The sequence below is a fragment of the Nelumbo nucifera genome, chromosome 7 (assembly GCF_055504915.1).
Source record: "Nelumbo nucifera cultivar China Antique chromosome 7, China Antique-T2T, whole genome shotgun sequence".
Lineage (NCBI taxonomy): Eukaryota > Viridiplantae > Streptophyta > Magnoliopsida > Proteales > Nelumbonaceae > Nelumbo > Nelumbo nucifera.
The window spans coordinates 8569680-8583723 of NC_142655.1; the positions used below are offsets into that span (position 1 = coordinate 8569680).

A 14044-nucleotide genomic window follows, 5' to 3' on the forward strand; every position below is an offset into this window, starting at 1 on the left:
CATTCCTATTGAAGGGTTCAGAGTGTTGAGGAAATAGAACCACCACTGAAAGAAAATCGTGCATTGCTGGTTTATAGAGAAATCCTTTGTGATGGCCGGTGTTTCATTGAAGCTATTGCAAGCAATGATTTGAAGCAAAACCGAGTTCCGATTCATCACGGGCTTTCTTTGAAAGTGAAATATAGAAATTGAAGGAAATGATTCTGCGAGATTGTTCTAAGTTTTGTAGTGGTTCCCGAGAGAAAGACAGTGTGTTGGAGCTGTGAATTGCTTCATTTCTCTGCTTCTTCCTCCTCCTCTCGCTTATACAAACCCACAAACACCTTCTAGGCTTCTTTCACCCCTCCTATTGTTCTGAATTTTGTAGTGGTTCCCAAGAGAAAGATGGTGTATTGGAGCTATGAATTGCATCATTTCTCTGCTTCTTCTTCCTCCTCTCACTTGTACAAACCCACAAAATTGGATCTAAAGAATCCAAGACGTTAGGTTATTAGATTCACCAATGCTTCTGCACAAACCCACAAGCACCTTCTAGGCTTCTACTACACCTCCTACTCCATTGGCCCCACACCACCTCCTATGTTCTCTGGCAGGCCATGTTGTTTTTGACTGTCTGAGATGGAAATATGGAATGGAGAGCACTAATGAGAATGAAATCGAAGTGCCTTCTGCACTTATGGTAGCCCTATTATGAAGTTTGTGGACTGCGCAAAATAGCTAGAGTTTAGACTTTAGAGCTTGAAATCGAAGCTTCTACTGAGAATGCTTGACATTTATGAGGGGGAGGGAGAATACAACTAGACAACACAGCGACGTCGAAAAACATGAAATGCTGGCGACTTGGAGTTGGCCATTGTCAAATATTCTCAGCCTCTCACAATCACAGCGCTGACCGCTGAGTGCCAATCTTGGGTCTTGTTGATAAATGGCTCAGGCGTGCCCGCGGACTGGTATCTCTTTTATTTCTTTTCATCTTTTTTCTGTCAAGTCACCTAGATATTTATAAAAGGAATTAAAATGAAAACAGTTCTTGTAACAAAAGAAAAAAGAAACAAAAGCAATTCATCCTGCCATGGGATGATTGGAGTTGCAAAGCATACAAAATACGAGAAAACCAGCATTCAAGCACTTGGCTTTGCGTTGAATTGAAGGCCAAGAGCAGAGCTCAATTTGATTTTACAGGCTTTGTTTCAGTCATGGTGGTAGGCTATTGAATGGAACTTATCCTTGCCCGTCTGCGTCAGTGGAAAAAAAGGTCAAATCTGTATTTGAAAAAATTGGTGCATCAACTAACGTTTTCCGTTGCATCAGTGACGGAAAGGAGGTTGTTCAGGGAAGATATTTCTTACAATGAAACTATAGGGGAGGTTTTTATGATTATCAGAAACTTTATGCGACGTTTTTATTTATTGGGAAAATTCTAGATTACTACCTTAGACTTTGGGTCTAGTGTCACTTTGGTCCCAAACTTTAAAATGTGTCAATTCAGAACTTGAAATTTCAAAATATGTCAATCCAGTACCCATCCTTAATGGATACCACGTGGTGACATTGCAAATTAAATATTTTAAAAATGACAAAATTACCTTTTAAAACATTGTTCATCATCTTATTCCAAAGAAATAAGACACTATCCATGTATGTCATCTATTTCCGTAGCATCTATTTCCATTTAAGTAGACATTATCAAAGGCATCTCTTTCAGTTTCTCCTATCTCTTGTAGCAGGTTTCCATTAGGCTCATCTCAGTGAAGACTAGTTAGTATCAGAGGGAGCTCTGGGATCCCTATTGCCTATACTCTATCTCTATAGAGAAATTTCTAGTGGGTTGAACTTGGAAGTTGTTTTTGAATTTCTTTTCCATTTCTAACTTCTCTAGAGGCATTACTGCAGGTTGTTAACTTTAAATTCTAAATTACTTTCTCAAAAGAGAGAGTTAGGTTCACACAGCTCTAATTCGGTCAAACTTAGTTGCCTTTAAAGTACTACAAAAATGTGTGGTTTTAAGGAGTAGTTTCTAGGTTTTAGCCAGGTTTAGACATGGTAAGGGTAAAGCATATTGTGAGGCGAAGCCATGATGGGAAGTTGTTGCACTTCTCCCAATCTTGTGCCCTCTTCTACCAAGCATCAATATCACCGTCACCCCCATGACCAGATCAATACCAGCAAGAATCTTCACTGAAGTGCTTCATGTATCTAGCCCTAAATTAGACCCGCCGGCATCAAACATACCACCCAAGCTCCCATTGCAGTTGCTCATCTTCATCACCTAACATACCATCAAAACGTGAGACACCCATCAGCTCATTGATGTAGAATATTTTGTTAACAAGACCGTGGTTTTGAGCAGGGATTTGTCCATTGTTGGGAAAACATTAGGTGATGGGAAAACCTTAGGTGTGTTTCTTGAGCGTGTGGGGAAGGTGGATATGGTTGATGGAGTTAGATTTAGCGGTAGTTGTTGGAGTGGTAGGAGAAATGAGGAAAACTAATTCTAATGATTGATAAAGAAAATTAGATGATATTCGAAGGGTATTTATGTCCTTTCATATGTTACTTGTACTGGATTAATACATTTTAAAATTCAGGAATCAAAATGACACTAAGCCTAAAGTAAAAGATACTACACTGGAATTTTCCATGTTACACTTGCCATGTTTCTCTTTTCTATTTTTTTTGTCATTATTTATTTCAAACTTAAAACCTCAAACAAAATAACTACTTTATTGGTTACACTCGTCACGTATTTGTTTTTTCCACGAAGCCCTTTACTTCCTTTGGGATTAACCTCTTATCCGTTTGTCGATGCAACTCCATACTGTTCATCTAGAATTCAAGACTGTGACAGGACAACTGGACGATCAACATGGTTAGTGGGGCTGCAGAAGGTTCTTGCTTGGTTCGACCAGGCTGACCAAATAAACTATTAAACTCTAGCCCTCCGCCATCATAAACATAAGGCTTCGTTGTTCTTTTTCATCAAAAATTATTATTTAAAGAGAGATTTTTATCCTATTCAAATATTAGCGATTTTTCCCGCAAATGAAAATGTTAGAACATAAGTTTTTTTATCAACGGGAATCAAAATTCTATTGATAAACTTTCCCCTCTCAAAATCCAAAAACAGAATGCCCCCTAAAAAAAATAAAACTAGAATAAGCCCTCTTGGTTCATCAGTTTAAGCAACTGTTGAAGCTTATCCAATTTTTGACTTTTGGAGCTATCCTGCATGGGATATTCAGACCGACCCATTGTGGGCTTAACCTGAAAAAAAAAAAAAAAGCAAATGCTCGCTTCAACACATTATTCAGCACTAGTATTGAGGCCAGTCACTGAGTTCATTCAGATCTCTGGAATGGATGATTTTCCAATCTTCCAGGATGATTTCCAAGTATGAACCAGTATGAACAAAAATTGTTTTGTTGGTCCTTCGTGCTAGTAAAATAAAAATTATATTAAAAGAAAGAAAGGAATGGTAGAAAAGTAGGGGAGGGGACGACCTAACAAAATTAAAAAAGGCCAAAGCATCCTCAGCCATTAGAAGACTTGTACAAAATAGAGATGAAGCGACCCCCATAACAAACAATACAAGACAGCTGAACCCCTCTATTTGAGTGCTCTATCTCCAACTTTGCCATCCCCATTTGCTGAATACAAAATAATGAAGGAATCTGATACGTGAAAGGAAGAAAGATTAAGTCAAGGACATGCGGAATATATATATATATATATAGGCATAGAACTATAAGTTCTTGCAGATCGAGTTGCAGAAAAAACAAGCTAGGAAATTTCATCAACAACCTTGAATCGAATGGATCATCTTCATCATCGCTTTGGTGATCAAGATGGCCCTAAAAAGCCGAAAGTCACGGTGGTGATAGTGCCCTTTCCGGCACAAGGTCACCTCAATCAGCTCTTACACTTCTCCCGGCTAATATCAGGCTACGGGATTCCGGTACACTACGCTGGCTCAGCAACCCACAACCGCCAAGCAAGGCAGCGTATTCATGGCTGGAACCCTCTCACAATCTCCAACCTCCACTTCCATGACTTCCCCATGCCACCATTCCCCACACCTCCGCCCAATCCAGATGCCCCCATCAAGTTCCCCAGCCACCTCCAGCCGTCGTTCAACGCCTCCTTGCACCTCCGTGAGCCCGTCGCCGCACTCCTTCGTTCGCTTTCACGTACCACACACAGACTCGTTGTTGTTCATGATACACTCACAGCATTTGCTGTGCAAGATGTGGCTACCCTCCCTAATGGTGAGGCCTATGCCTTCCACAGCGCATCGGCCTTTGCTCTCGTCTACTACTTATGGGAGTCTCGTGGACGACCTTCGAATGGAGGGATTGTTCTTCCAAATGAGCTACCCTACATCTCACTGGAAGGCTGCTTCACCACCGAGTTCGCGAATTTTATCACTCGTCAATATGATATAATGAATTTCGACGCTGGTGATATCTACAACACATGCCGGCCAGTCGAAGGTAGGTTCTTGGATCTACTGATTAAAGAGCAGCTTAATCGAGATAAGAGACTATGGGCAGTCGGGCCCCTGAATCCAATGGCGCTCCGTTTGACCAGAGAATCGCCTCATCGTCAACACAAGTGTTTGCAGTGGCTAGACAAGCAACCATTGCAATCAGTACTGTATGTTTCATTTGGAACCATGACATCATTACCGGACGATCAGATACTCGAGCTTGCAGTTGGGCTAGAACGTAGCAAGCAACGTTTTGTTTGGGTCTTGAGAGAAGCTGACATAGGAGATATTTACGCAGGGGAGAAGTCCGGTAGGGAGATACAACTTCCGAAGGGCTACGAGGAGAGGATAGAAGGGGTGGGAGTGGGATTAATTGTAAGGGACTGGGCTCCACAGCTGGAGATACTAGCCCACCCGTCGACAGCCGGATTCTTGAGTCACTGTGGCTGGAATTCATGCATGGAAAGCATCAGCTTGGGCGTGCCGGTTGCAGCTTGGCCGATGCACTCCGACCAGCCAAGGAACACCATGCTCGTAACCCAAGTGCTGAAGGTGGGTCTCGTGGTCCAAGAATGGGATCGCCGGCAGGAATTGGTTCCATCTGTCACTGTCGAGAATGCAGTCAAAAGATTGATGGCATCAGAGGAAGGGAACAACATGAGAAAGCGAGCTAAGGAATTGAGTGGCTCCATCCGTCGGTCGGTGGCTCAAGGTGGAATTTCCTGTACCGAACTAGACTCCTTTGTTGCTCATATCTCTAGATAGGTAACCTGTACCAGCAAAGTTTCACTGTCTCAGGTCTGAGAGGATGGGAAATGGAGGCGTTAAGGTCTTGTTTTATTTGCAATTCTTCCTTAAATATAGCGAAGATAAATTCTTGAAATGGGTAACATGTACTGTACTAGGAATCTCTCTCCCCTTCCGTCTAGCCAATAAATTAATTAATCTCCAAAGAAAAACTCTCCCGGACGGAACGCTACTGTAGCCATGTTAATCTTGTCGAGAAGAAGAGGAGGGATGATTTGTTATCGTACCATTTGAATCTCAAGAGAAAGAGAGAGAGACAGAGAGAGATGGAACGGTAACTTTCTTTGTCTTTTGGACGGGAGAGAAATTTAGCGGTCCACGTTTGGCAGCCTACGCCGTCCACAGGCCATACTGTCGAAGGTGGTGATGCTTTCCACGGTAGAGAATTAAAGATCTCATCATCTCATCATATACTAGGGTGTCTCATTCACAAACATCCAACATTAACCGTACCATCTCTTTATAACTGGAGAGATTATATATTTATGCTCGGTTAATGTGAAATGCAGTAATAACCAAGTGGTTTCAGAGTATAGAAATATTATTAGCAAAAAGCTAGATAAGCAAAAAATAACAAAACAGGATTAGGGTATAGAGATGGTGATAATGTTGCAGAGGCTGTTTTTGATTGCAGTGCAATTTTATTTTTATTAGTACGAAAACGTTGGAATGCAAATTCTGATTTAATTTTGTTTTAGGTTTTATTTTATTATGTTTCAAGTCTTGTTTTAATTTTCTTTGTACTACAATCAAATAAAGTAAGGTAAAATTTGAAACAAAAATAAATCATAATTTTGCATCAGCGCAATTAGATTTGTACTACAATCAAACACATACAGAAGTTCAAAACTAAAAGACTATTACATTTTAACTCGGTCTCGTAAACACATGTAAAGTGGTCAACATATATGTTGGGGTTGATGTCAGCCCTTCACTTAAACCCCCTATATCTATACCACCGGGACCAATTAGGACGCAGCTAGTAGGCCAAGTGAACCCCAAAACCCCTAAGATAAACCTCTTAAGCCTAGGAAATGACAAGAAGGCCATTTTAAATTTATGTTTTTATCATTGAGAGACTAAATTCAAACCTGCCAAAGGCATACTAGAACAAACCCCTAATAGGCATAAGAAACCATTGAAAAAATGATGATAATCTTGGATTGATTGATTAAAACCCTCTAAAAAGCTTGCTTGATCTATTTTCTTGAGAATTTTTTGCATGTAAGGGCTTTCCTAAAACCTCGAACATGTGGATTGGGTTAATTTTGTATTATTTGCTGCTATTTTTCTTCATATTTCTTGATAATTTGAGCTTGGGTTGATTGTGATTCCAAATCTTGGGAAGTTTTTTTTCAAGCTTCTCGCAATTTTAGGATTAGAGGGAGAGAGGCAAGGGGTTTTAGAAAATTAGTACTTAAGTCTCAATAGCTGCCACTCAAAAACTAAAAATAATAGATTCTAGAGGGATTATTGAGAAGATTTTGAGATATCATTAATTTACTACTTGGACTAAGATTGGGCTTCCACTAATTTACAACTTGGAAAGAGTGATGCCTAACACCTTTCCTCTCCCAATCCAATTGGATTCATAAAATCTTGGTATAGTACCATATAAGTGGAACAATGAAGTCACTAAGGCTGCATTTGTTTATAATACAAATGCAAAACCCGTGTATTTATGTACTCCGGTTCAGGTTAATTTGTAGGCATTTATTTGCAATACATTTCTGCATCGTAAAATGGAAGGAAATTGTATTTTCTAACAGCTTCGTTTCAAGAAATTGAGATATTTCTCTATTAATTTTTTGGATACGAATATTTGCTTTCTTCAAAGAAAGAGTAAATAAGCTTCATGGGTGCATTGATCGTCCATGGGAGGTGGTTGTCATCACTACTAAACCCTACCACAATGGCAAGTTATCATCATCTACTTTCAGCCATGGCGACAATCGATCTCACTAAAAATCAATCGAATATGACCAGGTAAACACCATTTTCCATTTTTTTGTACTGACCACTGCCTTATTTTTGTAGGTTTGCACTTACTATTTACTAGTCTTCTTCGTTCTACCCATCACATACCAGTGTTGTCCACTCTGAACCACTGCCCGTTGAAGACAATGACCTTCCTCTCAAACATAATCGGTAACAGATCTATCATCGTTTTGGCAAATCTGAGTTATGTATCAATGGTACATAACAGATCTAACTTCAGTTTTTATTTTTTGCACCCATGTAAACTTTAAATCTTACATTATCTTCTACTTTCAACGTTTAAAGTAAACCCCATTTGCGGATCTGAAAGCATATCCACTATTTTCCCTCTACTTTTTTTGAACTGAATACACATGATCATCTAAAAATTGTTACGAAGAAGAGGGTCGAACTATCCTTTGTTTTTATTTTATTTGGGATGCATACAAACTGGCCATCACACTAAATCTGGTTTTTTTAGCGAATGAAACTCTGATTTGAATGGCTCCTTCATGAATCATACCCATACAATAGTCATCGATTTGGGGTACAACAGTATATAATGATCATAACATGTATCCGATAACTCTGATCAATGAATGAAACTCTGTTTAGTGTACAAAAATATGATCAGTTATCTTTTTTTGTAGTATGTAACTCCCTCATTTCGCATGCTTCAGACATGTATTCCATCCTCTTTGTTTTCTCTTTTTTCTTTTTCTGTTTTTTTTTTTTTTTCGATAGGGGGATGTAATGGCTGGTGTGAATGGGTTTTCATAGATAGTCAGGCCTGGAATTATTTTGAATTTTTTATGGGTCATGACCTGGAACAAGCATAGCATAAAGGGAAAGTAGATTAAATTTTTTGTGGGTCATTAATCATGATATGGTTTAGTTGGGCCACTGACTAGGGTAGGAATGGTCTCTCTCCCCTATATGTAACGATTTGTATATCTTGATAAACCTGAGTTGGGAAAGCAGATTAAATTTTATTTCTTCCAAAATTTTGGTTTAGGAGTTGATAGTCCAGTAATAATGTAATATGACCTTGCTTATTTACCACCATGGTCTGTCACACATTTTGCTTTGTTTAAATCAATTATCTTATGAAAGATGGTCGAGGGTTCATAGTCAAAGAGTGAGGATGGGGGAATAACGATTTAATCTTGAGTAGAGCATTTAATCAAAAGAGATGGAAATTAACAAAGTGAGGCAGAACGGATCATTTTGTCGGGTAGATAGAGCATTTAATGTTTTATCTGATGCTTTCTTCCAAATGTTAGCAAAAATGTACAGGTGTTTGCTTTGATTGGAGACACACAACAATAGCACAAAATGGGTTCAGAAATGTTAACCCACTTTGCATTAATGAATCGATTTAGGGCCTTTTTGTACTGTTCCAAAGTGCATGGAGGACCCATTTTCTCTTGAATTAAATGGATGGTGATTTCTTTAGGCAAACCATTGGCTTCCTAGAGATCATATTCACCTATCATATAAGATTTTGAATGCACCCATCCATTGCCCATCCTACTCTAATTCTATGAGTGGCATCTTCATTAACATCTCCCTTGTTATGAATTATTAAACAAAAGGCCATCTTTTAGTCTCCAATCTTAGAGATCACATCTGTGCCCCACAATTGCTCATAGTATATCCCCGTCGTACATTGAGAATATCTTCTGATGATAGTATCAGTTCTGATGATATCATTATTGGGAGGTATTTCCAATACACGGCAGGGATGTGCTGTGGGACACTGTGGGGCGCAGATCTGAACTCCCAATCTTAAGTGTACATTGATTTGTGTGCTCCTACTATATATGTACATTGCATATATTCCATTATACTCTTGATTTTAACACCTCTTGTTTCTAAGGCATTTGTCCATAAACATAATTTGGAATTTAATCATTCAGTAGTATCATCAATTAAAACACCTAAACATGTTTAGTAAATTTAATTATGATTTGAGCAAATAAATAATGGCTAATTTTGAACCTTGGAGAAGACTTATTGTAACAATAAAATCTAATGTTTCTCCCAGACCCATCATATTTTCTTCCTAAGGACTTTATCATATGCTTTCATTAGATCAATGAACACCATGTGAAGCTTTCATCTTCTCTCTAAACTTTTTTTTTATCAATAATCACAAAAGAAAGATATCTTCCATGATTTATCTCCCTAACAAAAACTCAATTTGGTTCTCTGATATACTTGTTTCATGTTGTAACCTTTACTCAATTATTCTATCCCGAAGTTTCATAATACAAACAAAAACTCCTTATTGTCTTCTTTAAAAAATAAAAAAAAATCGATTTCTTCTAAATCCATTTGAAGTGTATAAGTACTAATTACGTTAGTAATTTTTCCACTAAAAATAAGTTTAATTAAAATTATGTTATTTCTAATTTTTTTAATAAAATTTTATTTTTAGATTCTTACTACTGTTATTGCAGCGTAACTCTATATCTATTATTTACAACCCCTTTTATAACATAATTTGCAACCATCAACCTTCTCTAGCTAGTTGTTTTTCCTTGTATATATTTAGTTTCATGTAAGCATGCAACATTAATCATCCTCTTTTTCATTTCATTATGTCTACTAATTCCAAAGTCTTTTAAATAATATTACACGAGCATTACACATTTTCCACCACAAGGGGATGTAATTAATTGTGGTGGTTCACTTCTACAAAATGCCTTAAATTAAAATACCTTTATCCATTTGACACCACTCACTCTCAGGTTAAGGTTATAGCACATTACTTCTAGAGGATGCCTTGACACACAAAAATGAAATACCATTTAAGATGGATCGATCCATGACGTATTATTGGAGTTGAAATCAACCCGTGCCCCACAGCACATCCTTGCTGTGTATTAGGAACACCTTCGGATGACAAGCACCAGAAATGATGAGGTATCATCGAGAGAGATGTTCTCAATACACAGTGGGGATGTGCTGTGGGACATGATGAGGTGCCCCACTTTTAACATCTACTTCAATCTCATTCAAACTTGGTAGGCTTTTATGGTTGGAACTTAGACCATCTAACGCTTTCCCGTTAGTGAAAGAAGTCTTCATTTACTATACCTGCACATATATATATATATATATATATATAATAAGCTTTTACAATATTGCTTCCCTTCCTTGGTGCCTGTCGATCTTCCCTAGGAAGGTAAATTCGTTAATTAGTAACTTTTGCATATAGGGCCCTATTTTGTATCTTTCACAAAAGAATCGAGGAGTTGTTGATCATAGGAAAAGTTGATTCATCATTATCGTCACCTATCACTTTGGCTTTCTAGCTAGCCACCGGTTAGACCATCATCAGCGAACCAACATTTCTCCATCACGTACTGCCCATGGCTTATCACTTTCATTTTCCCATATATGCCTTTTCCTTGTCTGTTTTCTCAAGTTGAAAAGCTTACATTCTTGCCCATATGATTCTCTATCACTAACTTACGTCTCTCCCACAGTGTAAGGATTCTTTTTCTTCGTCATCATCCTGCACCTCTATCATGCATTTTCTTTCCTCTTACCTTCTCCTACCTACTACGTACCCATACCCAGCTCTTCTAAAAGACAAAAGCTAGCTAGAATCAATTTTAAGATGGTTAATATACTTACGTACAGTCTAATTATACTTCAATACCGGCATTGAAGTTTATGGGGATATATTGTGCTAAAAACCATGAAAACAAGAGAGAAAATGCAAAAGAAACAACACACAAGATTTAATGTGTGGTTCAGTTCACGCCTAATTAATTAATGTGTATAGAATGAGTTTTGCTTCCATCATCCCTTTGAGTCCATTTTACTTACAAGTACTTTTAACAGGTCCCTTTTGAATACAACCATGACTCCTAGTCATCAAGCTGATGTGGACAGGTCTAGCAAACTGATCTGGCCATTCTCTTATATATAGTCTCTGAATAAAACATAGAATTTCTCCATAGGCAGAAATAAATAGAGTTATCTATTAAGATTCCCTAACGGAATCAATCCCCTTTAAAGAGTTTTATTTTTTTCAAGACAACAAGATGAGAATAAAAAGAAAAGTGGATCAACAGTAGGATGAAGACCAAACTAAAGAAAAGAAGGTTATCCATGAATGACAGAATGAATCTGGATTTTCTCTTCACAGAATGGTCCTCACAGCACGCACATGAAAACATCATGAATGAAAACACACACACATATATATATATATATATATGTACATAAGTAGGAGATATGTTCTCCCGAAATCCGAACCCAATTTCAATGGCTCATAGTTATATTTGGAAAGCATGATATATCACAAGAACCTTTGGCTATTGATGAAGGACCAGCTCAACAACCGGCAACAGTTCACGCCTCTCACGCCTAGAGAGTCCTTACGTGATCCAACAAGCCCAGGATAATGTCGACAGCTCACCTTTCCAACCCACATGGGATGATGGTGGCTATCGGACGGTGAATGTCAAGTCCAGTTCCTAGTCGTTTTAGTTGTTTCACTTTTCTAGTTATTCTACAAGACTACTAGTATGTATTATAAATAGCTCTATTCTGAGTTTAATGAGACACACAAGAGTTTCTTCTATCAATTATCTCTACTTAGGCTCTATGCCTAGTTCTTTTCGTGAGGCTTCAAGTCCGAAGCCGACTCGACCGTCCGGGTGCTTGTATAGTTAGCCTGGTTGAGTGCGTCGCGTTGCATCAGGTGGTATCAGAGTGGGAGTTTGCCCAGTCAGATGGCCAATCAAGACGGTAGCAGTCGCAACCAACCCCATGACGGAGATCAGGGGTTACAAGCTATTTGGAGAGCAATCGAAGAGCAGCGAACAGCCACCCGTAACATTAAGCAGCAGTTGGCAAAAATTGTTGGGCAACTACGGACTTTGATGTGGGAGGATATTCCAAGGAATAGGGATAACGCATTGCACCAAGCCGGAGGAGATGACCACGGTAGGCCAAACATTGATCCTATACCCCGGAACCCTATTCTTGATGATGATAGCGACGACGAGCTAGAATTCGTTGTTGCTCCAGTTATTCCCGGTGATGGCAGAACCGGTAGAAATTGGCGAAATCCCGGCAATTTTAATCATCGTCAGAATGATGATGAATTTAAACTCAACGTGGATATTCCTACTTTTAGTGGAGATCTGGATATAGAGGGCCTTCTAGATTGGATCACCAAGGTCGACCGTTTCTTCGAGTACATGGAGATCCCGGAAGAAAGAATGGTGAAATTAGTAGCATTTCGACTGAAGGGAGGAGCATCTGTCTGGTGAGAACGAATGAGGGAGACTCAGATCAGAGAAGGAAGAGGTCCAGTTCGAACATGGAGGCGTATGAAGCAATTAATAAGAGGTAGGTTTTTACCTCCTAATTATGAGTACTATATGTTTGAGTCATATCAACGGTGTGCGCAGGGAACAAGAAGCGTGAACGAGTAAACCTCATAATTTCTGAGATTGGTTGAACGGAACCAGTTATCAGAAAGTGACAATCAATAGGCAGCCCGTTATCTGAGTGGTTTGAGATCTGCTATCCAAGACAAGATTGGCATCCAGATGGTTCTGAGTGTGCAGGAAGCAAGGAACTTAGCTTTGAAGGTTGAGTTAATGTTCCAAGAATGGACCCAAGCCGATAACTATCATCGGTATAGTGGGAGTGACAATAGGCCGACAACAGTCAACAAGGGCAAGCCAACCCAAGGAGTACAACCCTCCCACCCACCGAGTCCAGCCAACGCCAGTAAGGCCGCCACGAGAGGAAACATTTGAGGTAATACTACAAACCCTCCTAAAGCCATTAATCCCTATGCAAAACCTGCTCCTTTTAAGTGCTTCCAGTGCAATGAAGTGGGGCATAGGTCTAGTGACTGCCCCAGAAGAAAGGCAGTTAACATGGTGGAGAGGGATGAGGAAGAAGTGTGTGACGATGAAGTATATTGTGGACCCGATGGGGAGGACGAAGAAGGTACCTATGAGCATGAAGAATACACGTGTGTAGTGAGGAAGCTAATGCTATATCAGAGAAGCAAAGATACCACACAACGACACCGGCTGTTTCACACCAGCTGTACTGTACAAGGTAAGCTATTTGAATTAATTATTGATAGTGGCAATCAGGAAAATATTATCTGCAGGGATGTGGTACAGAAACTGCAACTACTTCCTGAGAGACACCCGAACCCTTACACGATTGGGTGAATCAAGGAAGTCGGGGGCGTACGTGTGGAGGAACACGTCAAGGTTCCATTATCTATTGGTAAGTACACTGATGAGGTTTATTGTGATATTGTGGATATGGATGCTTGCCATATTTTGCTTGGTAGGCCTTGGCAGTTTGATGCAGATTCCAAGCACCCGGGTAGAAAGAACACATACCAGCTCAAGAAAGAGGGTGTGCGCTATACACTATTACCCATGGAAGAAAAGAACCAACCCAAGGTTTCAAAGGCAAAAGAAAGAAATTTTCTTACCATAACCCATCGTCACTCTGAGTTTGTAAGAGAATGTAAGGATACCCGTGAGGTTCACTTGCTGGTGGTAAAGAGAGAAAGCGTGAGTGAATCACTGGGGGAGAACAAAATCCCAGTGGAAGTGCAAGGATTACTCGACGAGTTTCATGACGTAGTTCCTGACGAGTTACCTAATGAGCTCCCACACATGCGAGATATCCAGTATCACATTGATTTTGTTCCTGGTGCTAGCCTACCTAATCTGCCACACTATAGGATGAGACCTAAAGAGAACGAGATTTTAC

At 39.3% G+C, this 14044-nt stretch overlaps 1 pseudogene; it reads left to right on the plus strand.

Annotated features, from left to right (window-relative positions):
• Positions 1–3579: 3579 nt before the first annotated feature.
• LOC104613428 (zeatin O-glucosyltransferase pseudogene) lies at positions 3580–5417 on the plus strand (annotated as a pseudogene).
• Positions 5418–14044: the final 8627 nt, after the last annotated feature.